This window comes from Eleutherodactylus coqui, chromosome 6 (assembly GCF_035609145.1).
Source record: "Eleutherodactylus coqui strain aEleCoq1 chromosome 6, aEleCoq1.hap1, whole genome shotgun sequence".
Taxonomy (NCBI): domain Eukaryota; kingdom Metazoa; phylum Chordata; class Amphibia; order Anura; family Eleutherodactylidae; genus Eleutherodactylus; species Eleutherodactylus coqui.
In genome coordinates, this window is record NC_089842.1 from 85,483,121 (window position 1) to 85,505,710 (window position 22,590).

General features: G+C 47.1%; 1 long non-coding RNA gene across 1 annotated transcript in view; it reads left to right on the forward strand.

The window, feature by feature from the left end:
- LOC136631381 (uncharacterized) overlaps positions 1–22,590 on the forward strand; it is a 67,913-nt gene that overhangs the window by 22,343 nt on the left and 22,980 nt on the right. The window lies entirely within an intron of this gene.

Below are 22,590 nucleotides of genomic sequence, written 5' to 3' on the forward strand. Positions count from 1 at the left end.
CCGTGTGACAGCAGAAGCGGTATGACTGCAGGAGCGGTTTATGATGGCTAGCAGGGATTGCAGTCAGTAGGTCAGGGAGCATGTTATCAGGGGGGGTACAGAGGGGTTTGTTTAGGGAATGCGGTATGCCTCCCTGAAGAGGTGCGTTTTTAGAGCACGCCTGAAGTTCTCCGAGTCCTGGATTGCCCGGGTAGCCTTTGGTAGTGCGTTCCAGAGGACTAGTGCTGCTCTGGAGAAGTCTTGGAGGTGGGAATAAGAAGTTCGAATCAGGGGGCGCGCGGTCTAGTTTTGTTATCAGAGCGGAGAGCCCGGGATGGGTGATGGATTGAGATGAGGGAGGCGATATAGGGGGGCGCTGCGCTGTGGAGGGCTTTGTGGATGAAGGTAGCGATTTTAAATTGAATTCTGTATTTAACGGGCAGCCAGTGCAGTGACCGGCACAGGGCAGAGGCGTCCGAGTAGCGGCTGGACAGGAAGATGAGCCTGGCTGCCGCATTCAGGATGGATTCCAGAGGGTAGAGTCTGGTGCAGGGGAGGCCGATCAGCAACGAGTTGCAGTAATCGAGCTCATTATAATATGATCTCATTGCCTGCATTTACAGTCCTATTAACCTACTCAACTACCATCAGACTCAAAAAATTCAGAGACATATCTAATATTTTTTAGGCCTCCCTCACAAAGGCGTTGGGCTAAGCACCGTGATTTCGATCATGGTGTTTTGCCGTGATTTAGTTTGGTTTTCAGCCGCAGCATTGCTTTTAGCACTCCCCATCATTGATGAGGTGCTATAAATGCCGAAAAAAATAGAACAAACTCTGCTTTAAAATCCGATCGAGCGGCTGTCTGAGGGGCTCCATTGAAAACAATGGGAGCGTTATACCGCGATTTTCGTGGCGCTGAAAACACCATGGAAAAAAGGTGCCTGTGTAAGGAAGGCCTCATGGGCACTGGAAAAAGTGCCCTATTTTTACATACTGTCGAGGAATTTCCAGATGGTTGGCAAACCTGCCTTGAAGTTGTCAAGTTTGGGACTTGTAGTTCTACTAACCTGGTAGTAATATGCACCTATACTTGCATCTGAGAATTAACATGGTTTATCGGTTAGATATTTACTTTCAGGGAAGAAGGTTGTGATGCGCTGGGTCAACAGTGGCATACTCAAATCAGATGGTCATATCTGGGTGTGGAAGATGCCTGGAGAATGCCTTTTGCCTTAGTGCATTGTGCCAACAGTTAAAGGGAACCTGTCACCAGGTGCGAGCAACATAAACTAAGTTATGATGCTCATACGGCAGGTTCCCGGGGATCTGGGGTCGTATTTCTTATACTTACCCAGCTCCCTGATCCAGAGCTGTCACCCCTGAAAGTCAGCACAGGCCATGCAGTCGAACAGCTGACTGCATGCTGTGCACATGCTCCCATAGCAATCAATGGGAGTGCATGCGCACAGCATGCAGCCAGCGGTCCAGATGCACAGTCCGTGCTGACTCTAAGGGGTGACAGCGCTGAATCGAGGAGCCAGGTAAGAATAAGAAATTCCTCCCGGAACTCCAGGGAACCTGGCATATGAGCACCATACCAGGTGACAGGTTCTATTTAAGTACGGCGGAGGTTCCTTAAGGCCACTTTCACACGGGCTACAAATTGTGTGATTTTCCGGTGATGCGACAGCGCTACACAATGCATGTTTGTGAACCCTATGCTTTTCAATCATTTTCTTCACATTAGTGATGTTTTCACTGATTCTATGTTGCGAGAAAAAAAATCAGTTCATGCTCTATCTTTCTGCGATGTGCTATTTTTTCTCTCTCATGTTTCCCTATGGAACTTGCTTGTTTATTGCAGATTCGTGCAATGCGATTTTAACATTAGAAACTTCTATTGACTTTTGCAAAAAAAAAACAATCGTGCGATCTTATCGTGGGCGGCAGCGATGCAATGCAAGATTATGCTCAAGGAAAAATCACGAAAACAAAGCTGTGATATCGCCGCAATTTTCTCGCAGCGAAATCACTGTCATCTGTGTGAAAGAGGTCTTATGGTCCGAGGATGTTTTATGTGACATAGCCTCAGTTTATTGGTTGTAGTGGATAATAATCATGAACACAGAAAAGACCCTTACATTCTAGACAATAATGTGCTGCCGATAATGTGACAATACTCTGGGAATGGTCAGCCATACTTCCAACAAGACAACGCACCTTGTTTCAAATCCATTGCTTGCTTTATGTTGGTTTGAGGATATAGATGTTCCATGATTGGAGCGGCCTGCACAGAGTCCCGACCGGAACCCTACTGAACATCTTTGGGACAAACTGAAACTTGAGTAATGTCCATTTTCTTTGAGAGAACTCGCCAGACATTTGCAGGATGAATGGAGGGAAATAACAGCTGAAGTTTATCAGATGTTGGTAGAAAGAGAGACTATCCAATGTTATTAAGGCCAAAGGAGCCCCACTAAGTATTAACATATGGAAATAAATACTACTTTTGATTCTTGCTCAGGTGTCCAATTACTTTTGATAGGATAGTGTAGGTCATCAATGTTAAAAGTGGGACAACCCCTTTTAAACTCCCATCAAGCGTGCCATCCTCAGTGCCAGTCTCTATTTACAAATGGCAGCAAGACGTTTCCATACACACACATGACCACTGCAACCAAACACAGATCTCAGCAGTGTACAATAATTGGTTGAGCGGTCATGTGTGTAGACAGAAGTGTCCCACACAAAACTGTCGCTGTAGTGAGGTGGTTCAGGCAATTGCCTACGTCCCACCACAGATTAAATGTAGTGCCTGTTAAATGAAGGGAGATCTGAATAGCAACAGGGTACTATAAACCCTTGCTATTGACTGTTGGCAGCCCGTATAAGTCCCAATCTTTAGCCGTGTATTTTCTGGTATTCACACGGGCGGCTGCAGTGTATCAGCAAATACATACGTTGTAGCGCGGAAATCCCTGGGTCAGCAGAAATCCTCAGAATGACTGCTAATGTTTAAATAGAGCCAGCTGTCTTTTTTCCCCAGCGTTGGACGCAGCTAAACTTCCTCACCCTCTCCTTTTTTTTCAGCTTCCATGAACATCTATGGGAGCCTCCAGCGTATCTCGGCCACAGATAGGGCAAGACCTATCTTTGAACGCAGCATATAAAATCGGCGACGAAAATGGCCACCGATATTCTATTTCTGACGGCGTGTTTTTTTTATGAGGTTAAAAATCGCTCATCTGAATGAATACATTGGAATCCAATGTTTCAGATGGTCGCGATTTTTGCCCAATTTTTGGACACAGCTTAATAGCTGCCTATATACGATTGTGTGAATATGGCCTTGTGAGAAGGTTTTTGGGATTGGCTGATATACAGTGGTGTGACAGAGAGAGGGAGCCTGTAATTGGTCAGGAGAGGGAGATAAAAAAAAGGTCCTGGACAAGGAGACCGGGAAGTACACAGAGGGGTCTAGAGAGTCGTTCTAGGGAAAGCAGGCGGAAGAGACGTATGTACAGTGAGAGAGAGTAATAAGAGATGCGGTTTGTAGAAGTCGGGGAGAGGAAGCGGAACAAGAATCAGAGCCTGGAGAATGTCTGGTACGGGTGAGCAGTCATGAGGAGTCCAGAGAGGCACTATTTCCCACCAGAGTCATGAGAGAGAACCTGTAACCATGAGTGAGAGCGCCCAAGCACCTTAGGCCTGGTCCAGTCCCCTGGCTGAGTGAGTCAGCACAGCATCTAGTGCCCTAATCTATTCAGGAGTGAGTACACTGAGGCCAGCGCATAGTCTACTGCCACAGAAGCCTCCTATTCACTAAAGGCCATTTATTCCCTATTCAGGACGCAGCAGGGCCTAGTTTTACACAAAACGCTAACCTCCAGCACCTTCCCAGATCACTTAGGCCAACTTACTTCCATTGTACAGTTGCTGAATATTGTAAATAATTATATGCGGAGTAACTGTGAATGTTACAAGCTACTAGAGTTCAGTAAACCGTCGCAACATGGTTCTACTACAACCCTCATTCTCTGCCTGATTTCTTCTCTCACACCTCTTTGCTGTATAGCACTGGCGCCACGACACTCAGCCCACTTATTAGTATCTGTTTACCACTGCAGACGCTGATGTTTGAGAAAGTGCTGGTAATTTGCAGCTATGCAAATAAGGAAAATGGAACAATATTTATGCAGCGCCACCTATTGGATGGCAGCATTCCTTCAAATCAATGTTATACCCTTTATACAAGTCTTTATAACAATGATTGGGAACCAAACCAGAAAACCATACACAGACAGCTGTTTCGGGGAGTTTGCTCATCATCAGTATGCAGTAGGATTCTGGCTTAGCTAGTGAGAGGCCTGCTGTGACATACTGTAAGATAACTACTGCTCTCATCATCCATGTCCCATCTACCCTACAACACAGACACATCACCGCTACAGTTTGTAAACAAGGGGCAGCCGTGAGGACAGGAGCTGTGATGCTGAACGGACAGCGAGTATATGAGTACTTTAGTTTGTTGTTTTTAACTATTTCATGCCTGCTGCCACAATTATTAATAACTTAGAAACCTCCTTTAAAACTTCTATTTGTAGTGTTTTCAGATAAAGTAAAGCTTCTATAAAACAGCCAGATAAGATTGGGTCCAGAAGTATTTGGACAGTGAAACAATTTTCAGGATTTCGCCTCTGTACAACAATCACATATTGATGGCTTTTTAATAAAAATATTGCATTAACCGTCTAGGAGTTACAGCCATAGTTTAAATAAGGGAAAACTAATTGGACAATTGACTGCAAAGCAGCAGCACGGTCCGGTGCGGCTTGGTACCTCTATCAGAATGACAGCGGAAACTTTAAAAATGGCCAGATTGACAATTTTATACCCTCTTAGACTAGCTTCACATGTCTGATAAAAATTGTGTGGGACCTGTGCATTGTGAGACGCACAAATCTTGCACAAGTAAGAACCCCGTTCATTTGAAGGAGTTCATACAAACCAGCGATGTTTTCCTGCATGGCGTCACGATACGATGCAGGAAGCAAATCGCTGCAGGTGTTCTATCTTTTGCATGCTCTCGCATCGCACCGCCCATTGTCTTTAATGGGGCCAGCGTCAGCATCGCACCGTGTGCAAAGTGCGTGCAATGTGATGCGAGGTCTCCCATTGAAAACAGTCTGGCATCTGTCATGAAAAGGCACTCATGGTTGGCAGAAAATGGTCTTAATCTTACTTTCAGACGTCTAAAACATCCGTTTAAACTTGCAGATTTGCAATGTAACCTTCTGATTTTTGTAGTTTGCACATTCTTCCTTTCATTGTGCCACTCACTGTAAGGGCTAGATTATTATTGGAGGTTCCATGTTCTCCATTATTCCAGGGGGCCCTAGCTGCCCACTCTTCTGCAGGTTGAGGAAGGCCCCCAACAAACCAGCTATTGCCCACTAGCAGACCTGGCGGCCAGCCGGCTATTACAAGCACCACAAGCAGGGGTGGCATTCAGCTGGTTCTCACCAGTTTGGCACAGTCTAGAAAACTTTTTGTCCCTGTGTTCACTTTTTTATTACCCATCTCTCCAGTGCTATGAACTATGTGACTGATATAAGAAGTACGCCTTATATTGCTACTACACATTTATAAGCTGCAGACTTTATTGTAAGCAGTCCCTTAATAACAATAGAAATTCAGATTTTTTTTTCTGAAAACATTCTATTGTTCAAAATGTATTTTATTAGAAATATCAGCACAAATACAAATATTCAGAACTATATGAAATAAAATTATATTAAATTAAATTAAATGAGTTTAAGAAAATCCCTTCAGGTAGAAAAAAAAACCAATCAGTATAATAGGGCACCATAAAGATGCCTGGGGATTCTTGTTGTCCCTTCTCTTAATAATTAATGAGCCTCCTCCCTGGGTAATCCCAAGTCAGATATGAACGCCCAATGGCGTAGAAAATTGTAGACACATTATAAACAAATAGAAAGAACTTATGAAAATTTTATGATCACAGAGGGAAGGGATAATCCACTCCCCATCTGTAGTGTGGGTCAAGCAGATACTGTTAAATTACAGCATCAATCTCCCTAGTAGAAAAGAAGGGAGGAGAAGAGGGGGGAAAAGAGGAGAGCATATGAGAAAAAAGAAAGAATGGGGAGTAGGAGGATGGGGAGGAAGTATATCCGCCCGGCGGCGGCCATCCAGACGAGGTCACCTTCAAAAATAGTGTTCTATACCAGTTATATTTAAGGTGATACAACGCCATTGGTTAACAATGGATTAAATTTAGCAGAGGAGCTATCCAGACCGCCCACGTGGCGTAGTGAGCAGAAAATTAAGAGTCGTCTCTAGCCCTTAATTCTTCCATACACATGATGTCATCCATAGCTCTTACCCACATTAGGAGTGTAGGAATCATCGTGGTGTTCCACAGCTGTGGTAACACCTGTCTCGCAGCTAGGAGGAAAAATCTGAGGATACCTTTCTTAACCGAGGCTACAGGGCCTGGTATGATGGAGAGGGAAGCATCTCTGGTAAGAAACAGATGTCACCCCTACTGAGTGCATTATATAGGGCGTTTATCTAATTCCACAAGGTGGAGACCAGGGAGCAGGACCACCAGATGTGTATCATCGATCCCGTGCTGTTCAGGCATCGCCAACACATGCTGCTAGCATTAGGGTACATCTTAGCCAGACGTGCCGGGGTGCGGTACTACCTAGATAAGATTTTGTAGTTCAATTCATGATACCTGACAGAAACAGACATCTTTGTGGGTCATGATTAGAGCTTTTGCCCAGTCGCTGTCTTTGAGTTGCTGGCTCAGCTCTCTCTCCCAGCTTTCTTTAAAGCTCACCCCACTGTCTGGCGTGTTCCCTGCTGCCACTAAGCTATAGACCACGGAGATCTCCACTTTTCGCTCGGGAGGCCCAGTGCACATCTCCTCAAAGGGAGTAGACTGACACGGCACTTCTGAGGCCTGGCCCCGCGCATAGATAAAGTGGCTTAACTGTAAATGTTGGAACCACGCACCAGTCAACGGTCCCTGCTCACCTAACAATGTTTCCAATGTTTTGATTCCATTCGTCGTCTTTACATCCCGAATTCTGGGGATGGGGATCCCCATTCTACTCAGCTGACGTAGGCCTCGCGCACCTAACGGAAAGTCTGGTTTACCCACAAGGGGTGTCCAGAGGCCGGGCATTGATATCAAGCCTGTTCTTGCTGCAAAACTATTCCACTGTTTTTGAATGGGCCCCAGGAACGGGGACACCTCAATTCCCCGTCGTCCGAGGCCCTCCTTTAGCCAAAATATACTTTAAATGGGGCTCAGTCTTGCTCAAGTTCTACCCATCGTTTAGAGGATCTCCTGAGCATTAGGTCAAGTACGCACTTGCTAACTGCAGCTTTATGGTACCCCGCGAGATCTGGGAGCCCAACTCCCCCATTACCTTTTTTTGCGTCAAGATTTTATAGCTTAGCTTGGGCCTAGTTCGATTCCAAACGAATTTCACCAGTGTGAAAAAACTTTTCGGGATCTGAATCGGGAGGGTCTGGAACAGGTAGAGGAACCTAGGAAGGGAGTTCATTTTTATTGCGTTAACCCTGCCGAACCCCTACAAGGTCAAGGTTCACCACCTCTCCAGGTCCCTCTCCAACGAGGAGCAGAGGGGCCCGTGGTTAAGGTTGAACAGGTCGTCTAACTTGGAAGAGATATGGACACCCAAGTATTTGATGTGGTCATCTTTCCACTTCAACGGGAATCGGGATTTTAGGTGGGCTACTTCTAAGGGGGGGAGGGTTATATTTAGGATTTCAGATTTGTGGATATTTATTGTAAAATTGCTAAATTGACTATATCTTTTGAATTTTTGTAATATGGCTGGGAGACTAGTTTGGGGTTCAGTCACATAGACAAGCAGGTCATCCGCAATCGATGCCAATTTATGTTCAGATTGTGGGGTTGGGAAGCCCTTTATGTCCTTCTCATGGCATTTGCGAGGGACTCCATGGCTAAGATGTAGAGGGTAGGTGATAGGGGGAAACCTTGCCTCGTGCCATTGCAGATGCGTACTGGGGTTGAGAGTCTACCGTTGACTCATATCCGTGTGGAGGGGCCATTATATAGGGCCATGATCCAGCTGCACAGCCTAGGTCCCAGACCTATTTTTTGAAATGTGGCTTCCAAAAATCCCTAGTCCACCCGGTCAAACGCTTTCTCAGCGTGCACCGAGAAAAGGCATAGAGGTAACCCTTCCTGCTGAGCCCTTCTGATCAGGGAGAGGGTTCGTATGGTGTTGACGAACCCCACCTGGTCACCATGAATCAGCCCTGGCACGAGGGGTTGTAAGCGGAAGGCAATGGTTCTAGCAAAGGTTTTTGTGTCCACATTTAAGAAGGAGATAGGTCGGTAGTTTCCACAATGGAGCGGGTCTTTACCAGGTTTTGGGATTACTGTTATAATTGCCTGAAGCGCCTGGGGCGGGAATGGGCAGGACCTGGAAATAGCATTGAAGGAACAGCAAAGTAAGGGAGCCAGTAGGTCCCCGCAGGTCTTATAAAATCTCAGCGTGAAGCCGTCTGGTCCTGGGCTTTTGTCAACTTTAAGTGTTACCATGCAGGGCAGCGCAGGGTCCCGCGGTCAGCGTGCGCCACCCCGGCGTCGGCTCCGGCGTCCTGGAGCCCTGACGTCGGGGCTCTACCGGCGACGTGGAACGGCAGGTGTGCGGCGGCGTGGGCGTGTCCGCCGTAGGGTGCCACCCGCACTCCTCCATCTCTCTTGTGCAGTAGTGAGGGAGCTGGCTCCTCCCACTCTCCGCCCCGGGGCGGAGTCTTTCGTTTATAAGGCTGGCAGTGACCTGAGCTCACTGCCAGTTATTGGTTCTGCTTGCATCTAGTCAGCCTGTCTCAGTCAGTGCTAGTTGCTAGTCAGTCTCCTTCTAGTTTGCTTGTCAGCTTCCATCTCCAGCCTTGCTTTGCCTTGTAGTCCTGTTGGTCTTTTCCACCTGCCTTCTCTGTCGGCACTCTGTCCCCCCATTTAGTTAAGTCACATCTTGTCAGTTGCCAGGTCCCTAGCCAGTGCAGGGACCGCCGCCCAGTTGTCCACCTGGGGTTAGCCAGGGCCGAGGCAAGTAGGCAGGGACAGTGGGGTGCGGGAAGTTCAGGGCACCCCACCTGGTGCTCGGGGGGTCAGAGTGCCGTAACATTGAGCTTCTGAATTCCCTCTAGGATCTCTTGCTCTGGAATGTCGTCTCCCCGCTGGAGATGGGACCTGGGGCGTGATCGTCCAAGTAGGACGCTATATCTGTGTCCCCAGGCCTCACAGGGCTCAGGTCTCCGCCATGAATACTGTAGAGCTCCCCATAATATTTATGGAAGCATTCCATAATATCTACGGTGGCGTGCCCCTTCCACCCTCCAGAGTATTTTGGTGCAAATATATATGATTGCGACTCCTGCGGACTGAGTGCCCTAGCTAGCCAAGAACTTTATTTATTTCCGTATTCATAGTATCCCCCTCTCATTTTGTCTCTGGCACACAGCGAGGCCCGGTCCAGGATAGATAGAATCTGCTGACGCAATAAAGAGATTTCTGCCGCCAGGGATAAGGTGGCTTTTGTTTTGTTAGATTGCTCTGCGGTGTCTAGCTTTGTCAACAGGTCCAGTAGTCTACCCGCGCTCTCTTTTTTGAGCCTAGCCCCATGCAAGATAAAGATACCTCAGAGTATGCATTTCAGGGCCTCTCATTTTATAGGATGGGCTGTTTCATCTGTTTTATGAGTTTCTATGAAATTTTTGATGGCCTAGTGTATCTCTTTCAGGCAACAGGTGTCTCCCAAAAGGTTGTCGTTCAGACGCCAGTTGCATTGCCCAGTTTCCGTGTTCCCCCGCGCTAGGGCCCCACAGACCAATGCGTGGTCCGACCAAATGATCCTACCAATCGAACTTTTGGGCACCAGATCTAGGAAACTATGCGATATGAATAGGTAGTCCATCCTACTATAGCTGTTGTGAGCAGGGGAAGAGTTGCTAAAGTCCTTGACCTTGGGGTGCAGGTTCCTCCAGAGGTCAATGAGATTAAGCGAGGTTAATTGTCTCCGCAATCTACATATGGCCGCCAGGGAAACGCCAGACCTACCTGATGATGAGTCCAGAAGGGGGGTTATACAAAGATTTAGGTCCCCCCCCAAGGACTATCGCGATTCCAGAGGCAAACCGAGCCAGCTCTCCCAGCACCTGGATCCCGAAGGCGATCTGGCCTGAATTAGGAAAATAAATGTTAGCTATCGTGATCACCTTTACTCCAAGTTCCATTTTTAGAAAAAGGTATCTGCCCTCTGGTTCAGCCTCAGTGGAGAGAAGATTGAAGGGGAGACTTTTGTGTATAGCTATGGAGACCCCACATGACTTTTTGTCGGGATGGCTACTATGGTACCATTGGGAGTAAAATCTGTTACTACATTTCGGAACATGGTCCCTTCTAAAGTGCGTCTCTTGAAAAAGGGCAATGAGTATGTGTTTTTTTTATGCATGTGTGCTAGGATCTGGCCGCTTTTGGAAGGGCAATTTAATCCTCTGACGTTGTAGGTACAGAAGGATATGTTCATCATGTTAGCATATTATTGGTGCTGGCCACCGCATGGGAGATCAGAAGGGGTGGAAAAGGTAAAAATAAAAAGAGGGTAGAAAGAAAGTAGCAGGGTGACAGAAACAAAATAGTCTGTCAGTCAGGGGATAGGGCCCCAGACTCATAAGGGTAGGTTCTCGTCTGGCCTAGGCCAGAGATTAGGCACTTAGTGGCGTCTAGGCTACTGAGGGGCTAACAAGGGACACCGTCGCGGACCCCCCGCCCTACCCGCCATCTAACCAAACATAATATAAATGCCCCAACAGGGCAGAAATTTGAAACCCGTAACTCTTGAGCACAAACAATTCGGACAGCAGACAATGCTCTTGTATCTTGGGCAGATCCGAAAGCTCTCTTAGGCATAGCTGATTTAGCACAACAACAAGAGACAACACAGCAATAAACAAAAATAAGTGTGTAAGAGCAGGGACATGGGAAACATAAGAATAATACAGGAGGAAAGGAAATAAAAAGGGGGGGAGGAGAAGAGTAAAAGAAAAAAAAAGGAGGGGGGTGCAAAGTAGTCGGACCGTCAAATAATATCTACAGGTAAAGTCCCAATGTATTGGAGCGATTTCTCGGGCTCCCCTATTTAGGTCTTGGGGTTATGTTTCTTCATCGACCTCAGGTAGGGAGGATGATTCCTGATTGGCTTTTACCCCTTCTCTTCTCGGATTAAACCTCTCGCCAGGTCTCTCTGGGGACTGCGACTGGTAGCGCTGGTAAAGCCGGCCAGCCCGGGAGTGCCACCATGGGTAGTTCCAGGGTCCCTAGGAGTCTTGGTCCGCCGGGTTTTAAATATTGCTGTCTTCCCATTCTTGGATGCTATCAATTGAAACGGGTAGCCCCATCTGTATAGTATGTTTCTTTCTCGTAAAGCGTAAAGGAGCGGTCTCACTGCCCTGTGAAGTTGCAGAGTATGGTGGGCCAGGTCCGGGAATATTGTAATAGAAGTTCCATTGTGAGTAAAAGCTGGATTGTTGTCCTGGGCTTGCTTCAGGATTGCTTCTTTACTAGAGATGAGCGAGCACCAAAATGCTCGGGTGCTCGTTACTCGAGTCGAACTTTCAGTGATGCTCGAGACTTCGTTTCGAGTAACGAACCCCATTGAAGTCAATGGGCGACTCGAGCATTTTTGTATATCGCCGATGCTCGCTAAGGTTTTCATTTCTGAAAACCTGGGAAATTCAAGAAAGTGATGGGAACGACATAGAAACGGATAGGGCAGGCGAGGGGCTACATGTTGGGCTGCATCTCAAGTTCCCAGGTCCGACTATTAAGCCACAATAGTGGCAAGAGTGAGACACCCCCCCCCCCCACTGTCAGCATAAAGATCGTTCTCCTCTGCCACAGCTTTAACAGCTGTGGCAGAGAAGAACGATGTTAGCCCATTGAATTCAATGGAGCCGGCAATACAGCTGGCTCCATTGAAAGCAATAGGCTGCCGGCGATCGCGGGATGAATTGTCGGGAAGGGGTTAAATATATAAGCCCTTCCCTGCAATTCATCCAGAAATGTGTAAAAATAAAAAATATATATATACTCACCTGGTCCCGGCAGACGGAAATCAGCGCGGCCAGCGGCAGTCCTCCTGAACTGCTCTGAACAGCTGTGAGTAGTATTCAGCAGCCGGGGACTTAAAATCCCCGGCTGCTGAATGAGCTGCCTCTAATTGGTCACAGCCTGACCAATCAGAGGCCGATTCCACTCACACACCCATTCATGAATTTATGAATGGGTGTGTGACTGCTGCCTCTCATCTGATTGGTCCCGCTGAGCCAATCAGAGGCAGCAGTCACACACCCATTCATAAATTCATGAATGGGTGTGTAAGTGGAATCTGCCTCTGATTGGTCAGGCTGTGACCAATTAGAGGCAGCTCATTCAGCAGGCGGGGATTTTAAATCCCCGGCTGCTGAATACTACTCACAGCTGTTCAGAGCAGTTCAGGAGGACTGCCGCTGGCCGCGCTGAACTCCGTCTGCCGGGACCAGGTGAGTATATATATATATTTTTTTTTTTTACACATTTCTGGATGAATTGCAGGGAAGGGCTTATATATTTAACCCCTTCCCAACAATTCATCCCGCGATCGCCGGCAGCCCATTGCTTTTAATGGAGCCGGCTGTATTGCCGGCTCCATTGAATTCAATGGGCTAACATCGTTCTGCCGGGACAAGGTGAGTATATATATATATATTTTTTTTTTTTACACATTTCTGGATGAATTGCAGGGAAGGGCTTATATATTTAAGCCCTTCCCGACAATTCATCCCGCGCTCGCCGGCAGGCCATTGCTTTCAATGGAGCTGGCTGTATTGCCGGCTCCATTGAATTCAATGGTCAGTGCTCGTTTAATCGAGACGAGTACCGCGTGGTGCTCGTCTCGAGTAACGAGCATCTCGAGCACCCTAATACTCGAACGAGCATCAAGCTCGGATGAGTATGCTCACTCATCTCTATTCTTTACCCTTTTAAAAATGAATCTGGCATATTTCATCTCGAGGTTTTGCCGGATCCTCTGGTCTGGGGCCCAAGCTTCTATGGATACAGTCTATTTCTACCGGTTGGAAATGATCGTGCTGCAGAAGAGAACTAAACATGTTACATGCCCAGTTTTCCAGCTGCGGAGGGGTCACTTCTTCAGACAGGCCTCGTAAGCGTATGTTGTTGCGTCGATGCCTATTCTCTAGGTCGTCCAGGTGGGATAAAATGTCAGCTATCTGCAGTGTCTGGGCATTGATGCCTTGACTGTGGTCGTCCAGCAAAGAAAAAACTTTGTCTTGGGACTTCTCTACAGTTTGTAATCTCCTGCCCACTTGCTTCAGCTCCTGCTGCAGAAGCGAGAGGGCCTGTTTGTGGGAGTCCTCCTTCCAGTCCCAGGAGTCGTCCCGAAGTACCTCGTCTCAGGATCTGTGTTCATATGAAGGGCTGTAGTCGGGGTTGTTAATATGACTCCGCGTGAGGGTACAGTCTCTGTCTTCAAATGGCGACTGAACCCGGTCAGAGGGAGTATTCTGCCTGCGGGGTGCGGTAGTTACAGCGTAATTGACACTACATCCCCTGTTTGGGGTTGAAGTGTGCCCCCTATCATGTCGCCCGTTGCCTCCCACAGGGGGCGCCATTGTTGGAGAATTGTTTCTTGCTGTTGCGGGCCTGCTGATAATAGATCTCTCCAGGGGGCCCCTATCCGTGTCCTGCGCATGATGGCTCATAACATCACCTCCATCTTCCTGTGAGGACGTCAGGGGGATAAGTCCTGGCTCATAGCAGTTCTAAGGTGCTGCCTCATATCTGTCTGGGTCGGGTGGCTGATCTCTCCCCTCCCGACTATCACTTCCATCTGAGGATTCTGGTGACTAGTGTAAGTTCACCTTATGGGTCGGCACAGGCTCCCTGCACTGCTGTTCCTCCGTTCTCCCCTTCTGCTGGGCTGGAGCAGTGGCAATCTCCTGCATAGCCGGCAGGTCTGGAAGTCTTGCCACTGCTATCCAGCGGTGAAGAGGACCTGCATGTGCGCTCCAACGCCATCTTTGATCCGGAGCCTGCAACGCTGGAAGCCGGGAGGAAACGCTGTATACCAGCCAGGCCGGTCTCTGGTGGTGCCGCTGAGCGGGTAGAAATCCTCCTGCAGTCTATGTGAGTATCAGTGGTGGTTTTTGCCAGCTGTTTATACATTGAGCCAGGTTTTTACTAGCGGGTCTGGTGGCAGCTCCAAGCAGAGAGTGCTCACGCCGCCATCGCCAAGCCACGCCCTGAAAACATATTCTAAATCATAGTCTGTCTTATTTACATCATAGGATGCCGCAGAAGGAATTTGGAGATGGTTGTGTGGAGAGACACGTACTACATGGTGCACACGCCTCCTATTACAACATTTACAAGTGTAAGCCATGCTTTGTTGTTAACCCTTTCTTCTTCCTCTTCTTCAAGTACTTTGAGAAGGAAGTTTTCAGGTAGACATACACATTAGATAGCTGTCGGCTGAAGAAGTCAGCCAAACAGCATTTCCTCTTGACTTGGCTGACCTTGCATGTGTTTTCATTTGGAGGGTGTGAATAAGCCGCTGCCAGACTCCTCTGGCAGCAGCTTAACTCCCACAGGAAATCAACATGTCTGATCCTTCTGTTCCCTGACACCACCCGTAAACATTAGATAGTTGGCTGCTCCCTTTCATCTAATGTGTATGGATGCATTAAAAAGGTTGTCTGGGACTTTTACTATTGATGACCTATACTCAAGATAAGTCATGAATAGTTGAGTGGCGGGGCTACTCACTGATCAGCTGACTGCTGGGCCAGATATGAGTGCAGATGGCACTGGAAGTAGATAGCACTGTCAACATTGCAGCGGCCCTGTTTGGTACTACAGGCAAAGCTCCCCATCTGCTTTCAGTGATGTCCACAATAATAGCAGGTCCAGCAATCAGATGATGAGCGGGGATTACGAGTGTGGACCCCTGCCAAACAACTAGTGATGACCTATCCTGAGGATAGTTCGTCAATAGTAAAACTCCTGGACAATCCCATTAAAGGAGTTGTTTCATGAAGACAACCCTTGTCCATATTCCATATGAACATCATAGAGCAGGACTGCATACCCTTTTATTACAAAGTCCAATTTATAACAGTATGCGTAAGCTCCCTCTAGTGGTGACTACAGGTTACCAGAATTTTATAGCTTCAGTTCTATTCAGTGGATTTGGAGCTATGTATCAGAATAACAGAGCTTCAAACGATATAAAGATATATTACGATTAGAGATGAGAGAGCATACTCGCTAAGGACAAATACTCAAGTGAGTATTGTCCTTTTCGAGTACCTGCCCGCTCGTAAGAAAAGATTCGGGCGCTGGCGGGGGGCGGCGGGGGAGATCTCTATCTCCACCCCCGCTCCCTCCTGCTTACTCCTGCAACACACCGATCACCCCGGCCGACACCTGAATCTTTTCTCACGAGCGAGCAGGTACTCGAAAAGGACAATACTCGCTCGAGTATTTGTCCTTAGTGAGTGTGCTCGCTTATCTCTAATTCCGATTAAGTTAAAAAAAACAAAGCTATTCAAGCACGAACATTCACTTTTCAATTGGGTTTACACAGGGAATTTTTTGGCACATCTTGTAGTTGGAGTATGGTACTGTAATACACCTTCTAAGTTCCTACAGTTTTTTGGGGGTTTGGCAATTTTTACAACTGGTTTTATCTGACTGCAAGAGATCGAGAGCAAAAAAAAAAAAATTACCAAGACTTAAAATGTGCAATGAACTACCACCCTAAGCCTGGGTTCTCACACGCCGGATTCCCGGCGAAAATCTCACGGTTTCGCTGCAGCGAAAAACTGCAAGATTTCTGCCGAGAGAAGCGCTGCTTCAAAATGCAGCCCGGCCGCTCACTCTTCCACTGCGGCCGGCGCTCCCATAGAGGAGAGGGCGGCCGCAGCGGAGGAAGTAAAAGAATCAGCATGCTGCGGCCGGCTAATCTGCGCCGCAGTGCCGGCTTCTGCCAGCTTTGCCGCGGCGGATTTGCCGTCCCGTGTGGACGAGATTTCTCAGAAATCTTGTCCACATGGCTGGCTAATCCCGGGATTAGCGTCCGCTAGCGGATTTGCCGCGGAGAAATTCCGGAAGGAATTTCCACGGCAAATCCACCCAGTGTGAACCCAGCCTAAGATTAACCCAATAAGCACATCTACATGTTATGCCATGTTTGTGTTTTGTTACAGCATACAGACATTGTTTTACTTCTTGGAAAACAAAATTGCATCAAAATGTTTTTACTGCTAAATCGTAGATTTCTTTGCATTAATGTGGATTTTGCAGGTGCTTTTGCCAGCAATACTTCCTATTTTTCTATGAACCTAGCCTCATTGTTCCACAACTGCCTATAACATGAGGCAACGTTTCCTGCATTGGGTCTCAGACATTGCTTCCTTCTGTCTACTAACATGATTTAGCAGTTTCCCCTCCTCCTCGTGAGGACGTGACTTGCTAAGTCATTCACTGCTAGAAACAGAACCTATTTACTGTCCGCCTCTTAAAGGAAAACTTCTGTCACATAAGAATGAAATGGCTCATGATATGAAGGAACTAGAGCAGCAATCCTAACTCAGAGCCAACTGGTGCTGGACTAAAGGAATATTGCTGTATTATATCATTACAATTTGTAGAATTACACATCGAATTTAAATAGAGATTGATTAAAAGACTAACTGCAGTTATAATCCAGGCCACAGCTGTATGATTCCTACTGCAATCATATCAGCCAGTGTAGTACAAAAAGCAGAGCTCCCATAGCATAGATCAAAGTGGGGCCGATTCTTTATAAGCAAATACCACTGTGTTTGCTAACAATGCAGTTGTTTCCTAGAGTACAAAACCGTCACAGTTGACTTGAACTTTGCTACATCTGCTGCTATTTCCTGTCCCAGAAACTGCAGCCAGGAGAAGTTTGGAGAACAAAATTCAGAGCTCACTGGATACAAACTTACATAGACACAAAACATTATGCCCCTTTCACACAGGATGGAATTGCACCGCAGGACACACCGCAAAATGCTGTAAAATCCACATCAAAATTTGCAGGCTGCCTGCAAGTTTTGATGCAGAATTGAAAATGACTTCAATCCGGCCTGCAATTCTGCAGGAAAATCTGCATTTAGACCTGCAGATTGTGGCGTGGAATTCCGCAGGTGCGGCGCAATTTCATCCCGTGTGAAAGGTCCCTAGGTTGGGTTCACATGGGACGGATTTGCTGCGGAATTTCCGTGCGGACTGTCCGCACGGAAATTCCACACACAGCTCCTAATCCTGGGATTAGCTAGCAAAGCGGATGAGATTTTGCAAAAATCTCTTCCACACACGGCGGCTAATCCGTTGCCGACAAACGGTGTGGAAATGGCCATGTGGCACAGAAATTAAATACGCAGCATGTAAATTTTTTTTTCCTGCAGCAGCCTCTTTCCTCTCTATGCGGGAGAGATGGCCACAGCGGAAATGCAGGCGGCGGATTTCCAGCGGAATTCTCACGGATTTTCGGTGCGGCTAATGTGCAAGAATCCCACTGGAAATCCGTCCCGTGTGAACCCAGCCTTAGGTTTCTGAGCACTGAACATGGAAAAAGATTTAGCCTAATTGGATGCAATTGGACTGCAGTTCAGTGTTTCCAAATGTTAAATAATGCACTTGGGGAGGAAGAATCGTCAGACTGAGTATCACATCCAGTCTTCTGTGTTGTCCAGGAGTTATCCAGAAGCTAAGCACTAGAACAAGGAAGCACAATCTGAGATTAGTGGGGGGATGATCAGAAGTAATGTCAGGAAATATTATATTACTAAAACAGTAGTAGATGCTTGGAACAAACTTCCAGCAGATATGGTTGGAAAATCAACAATAAATGAATTGAAGCTGCCTGGGATGAGCCTACATCTAGCCTGAGAGAGGAGTAAAAAGGGAATAATATAAGGGCCGACTAGATGGTCCATGAGGGCTTTTTTGCGGTCAATTTTCTATGTTTCTAGGCCAGGTTCACATCCGTTCAGAGCCTCTGTTGCAGATTCAGCATAAAATTCTAGATAAAATAGCACAGCTTACTGTGCGATTTCATGCGAGAAAATGCCAGTCGAAATTTGGGAAGGACCCCATTATAGTAAATGGAGTTTGTTTGGTGCAGTTTCAGGTTCAGCATGCACCAGATCCAGTTGTTTTGGTATTTCTGTTGTTTGGCTCCAAGAATTGAGTCAACCAATGGAAATAGAATTGCGGGCACGTGGATGAATGTGCCCTTATCTGTTCGGTAAATGTGCTCATCTGTGTAAAGCCAAGGTGTGTGACTGTAACGATGATATAAGTAAGTGATTACAATATTAGAGCAAAGGGATCATTTATTGCAAAGAATTAACCCCTTGACGGGCAGCCCTAGTACACTGTTGGGTCGCCTCTAGCTTGGATGCAAGATGTACTATGGGTAGGCATGACGACATATAGGTTCTGTATGGTGTCCTGCGGCATATTGGTCCACATTTGTTGTAACTGAGCCCCTAGGTCGTGTAAAATCGTAAGCTGTCAAAATTGGCGTCCCAGATGGTCCCATACATGTGCTATTGGTAATAAATCTTGTGACGGGGTAGAGGCATTTCTGTGACCCCTTTGCTGTGTGCAGCTGAGCACTATCCTGCTGGAAAATGCCTCGTGGAAGCCCGACTATTAGAGGAACACATGTGGTTCAGGATGTCCTGAACATATCGCTAAGCTGTAATTGTCCCTTCGTACCACTACTAGTGGTGACTGACTGTCATATGTGATGGCCACCCCAGACCATCACACCAGCAGTGAGGGGCAGTGTGCCGCCCCACAGCAAAGGCAGGATTGAGGCGCTGACCGTTAGGTCTCCAGACACCAACATGACTGTCGTCCATGCCCAAACTAAACCTGGATTCATTGCTGAAGTCAATCCGGTTCCACTCCATAGGAGCCCAGTTTAGGTGTTCACAACACCACTGTAAACAGAGGTGACATTGGGTGTCAAAGGCAGTACAAGTAAAGGGTGCTGTGAGACCAAATGCCCTGCAGCCAAGTGTCTGGAAATAGTTCTAAAAAAACACAGGGACCTGTAACCACTGGTCCCAATACATCCAGCTTGTCTGGTCACAATGACCCAGGTGGTGGCAAGTCGTCGATACGACCATCCAGCTTCTCACATTCCAATAATGCACCCCCCTCTCAAACTGGGTAAATTCCCTTGGATTGCGTCGTAGAGGCGTCTAGTGGTCAAAAAGCTCTACACAAGTGGAATAAGAGGTCACTACACACAAGGAGCCTCTGAGAGCCTTTTTGTAGGCCAAGGGTGGAACCACTTTTAGGGTGTCAGGTGGCAAGAATGTTTATCTAATCACGCCACAACTATAATCATTTACATATCTGCCTGACACGTAACTGCAGTTTTAAAGCAAAGCGACAACTTCTTCTAGGTCAGTGATGGCAAACCTTTTAGAGACCGAGTGCCCAAACTGCAACCCAGAACCCACTTATTTATCACAAAGTGCCAACACGTCAGGGGGCGGGAATTATCACAATGTATGATTTTACCTCCGTCGTTCTAACAAGGACAGAGCTGTTTCAAAATAGACAGGGTTCAGATTTTGACTGCTTTTTGGATGTGTAAATGCTGCGGAATTTGCAGCGGAAATTTCCGCTGAGGACATTTTGCAGCATTTCTGCCACATGTAAACATACCCCAGTAGTAATAATGACTCCCACAGTAGCCTCAGCAGTAATAGTGACCCCCACAGTGGCTTCAGTAGTAGTAGTGTCCTCCAAAGTGGCCTCAGCAGTAATAGTGACCCCCTTACTAGTAATAGTGACCTCCACAGTAGCCCCAGTAGTAATAGTGTCCCCCACAGTGGCCCCATTAGTATAAGTAACTCCCAAAGTTTCTCCAGTAGTTATAGTGACCCCCACAGCAGCCTCAACAGTAATAGTGACCCCCCCTACAGTAGCCCAAGAAGTAATAGTGACCCCCAAATCAGCCCCAGTATTAAGTGTTTCCCACAGTGGTCTCCATAGTAATAATGACCCCCACAGTGGTCTCCACAGTAATAGTTACCCCCACAGAGGTCTCCACAGTAATAGTGAGTCCCACAGTGGTCTTCACAGTAATAGTTACCCCCACAGTGGACTCTGCAGTAATAGTGACCCCCCATAGTAGACTGAGTAGTAATAGTGACCCCCACAGTGGCTTCAGTAGTAATAGTGCCCCACAAAGTGGCCTCAGTAGTAATAGTGACCCACAAAGTGGCTTCAGCAGTAACAGTGACCCCCACAGTGGTCTCAGTAGTAATAGTGACCCTCATAGTTGTCTCTGCAGTAATAGTGACCCCACCAGTGGCCCCAGCAGTAAAGGTAACCCCCACAGTGGCTTCAGTTGTAGTAGTGTCCCCTAAAGTGGCATCAGTAGTAACAGTAACTTATACAGTGGACTCAGCAGTACTAGTGACCCCCACAGTAGTCCCAGTAGTACTAGTGACCACCACAGTGGCCTCAGTAGTATTAGTGTCTCCTAAAGTGGCATCAGTAGTAACAGTAACCCACACAGGGGACTCTGCAGTAATAGTGACCCTCACAGTAACACCAGTAGTACTAGTGACTATCACAGTGGCCCCAGTAGTAATAGTGTCCCCCAGAGTTGCCCCAGTAGTTATAGTGACCCCCTCAGCAGTAATAGTGACCCCCTACTGTAGCCTGAGTAGTAATAGTAATCCCCACAGTGGTTTCAGTGGTAATAGTGATCCCCACAGTAGCCCCTGTAGTAATGCTATTACTACTGGGGCCAATATAGGGGACACTATTAGTAATAGTATCCACTATATCAGCCCCAGTACTGATAGTGCCCCCCTGAGACCTATATACTTACCTGCTCGTCCTCATCAAAGTACCACTGCTCCTCTGCTCTCGCAAAACCAAGGAGGATCCTGGGCACGCCTGGAATCAGCACCAACAGCAGCGCCGCTTAGTGAATACCACCCGGATGCCGCTGCACCCCAGCCGGTACTCACTACTGTGGTGAGAAGCCGCCAGCACTCGTGCCAACCGAGAGGGCTCTGCATGCTGCCTCAGTCATGCGTGCCATAGGTTCGCCACCACTGTTCTAGGGGCTTTATTTTTTTGACAAAGAGTGTACTTTGGTTGTAGCTAGTTGAGGTAAATCACAATGAATAGACATGACATTACTCTGCACCTTGTGATTATGATACTATCATTTGTAGAACTATGATGAACCCCTCCCCCAATATTAAAGCAGTGCATCAACAATTTATATCTATGTGCAACCAGACCATTGCCCACAACTTGATGTCAGAGAAATAGAGATTGGACAGGTTGGATTTTTGTATTATTCAACAGAATTATGTTATATTGTTACATCCTCTACACGCTATATTTGTGATTATTTCCATAAAAAATAGACACTAGTGGCAAGTGATTTTCCTGTACACTGGTGGCCACCTGTTATACATTTAATTTCAAGAATTTATTGGTCCCTAAAGGCCATTAAGACACAACAGTTATCACTCAAAATTCACTCAAAAGCCATCTTTTAAAAGATAATCGCTGCGTCTAAACACGTGCCCATTATGCACTTTTCGTGCACTATTTGTTCATCGCTGACTTCAAGCCTGCTTAATGTCAGCGATTTGTCTTATCAGGACCGCACGCTGAGTCCTCAATGGGATAGAGCTGATAATATTCTTTCAGCTGCTATCCAGCTCGAGAACAAAGGAGCTGAATGCATATAACAGACCTCCAGCTCTTATCTTCATTCAGCGAAAGGCTTCATTTGCATGCGAATAAACTCTTAAGTAGCGGAGTAGCTACTTTAGAGTTTATGCAAAATGATCGCTCAAAACTGTCACTCAAACTGACGTTTGAGAGAATTTTGAGCAATCATCCTTGCCTCTAAATGGGCCTTTAGGCTGGGTTTACACGGAGCGTATTCCCGCCGGAAATCCCGCGGTTTGGCCGCAGCAAAAACCGCGAGATTTCCGCCGGGAGAACCGCCGCGGAAAAACCCGCGGCGGCTTTGAAGCAGCCCGGCCGCTCACTCTTCCGCTGCGGCCAGCACTCCCATAGAGGAGAGCGCGGTGGAAATAAAAGATAAATAGACATTCTGCACATTCCGAAACCGCGGCTGCGGCAGCCGCAGCCACGGTTCCAGCCTGACTTACCGCAGCAGATTGGCCGTCCCGTGTGAGAAATCTCGTCCACATGGCTGGCCAAATCCGAGATTAGCGGCCGCAGGCGGATTTGCCGCGGCGAAACTCCGCGCGGAATTTCTGCGGCAAATCCGCCCTGTGTGAACCCCGCCTTAGAGTTGATCTCACGTTTTAAGGAAAGTCAGAACACTGCTCATATGAACGCTGGGGCATTTCTAAAATATATTACGCGAGTATCTAAAGTAAAAAAAAAAAAATCTGAAAATT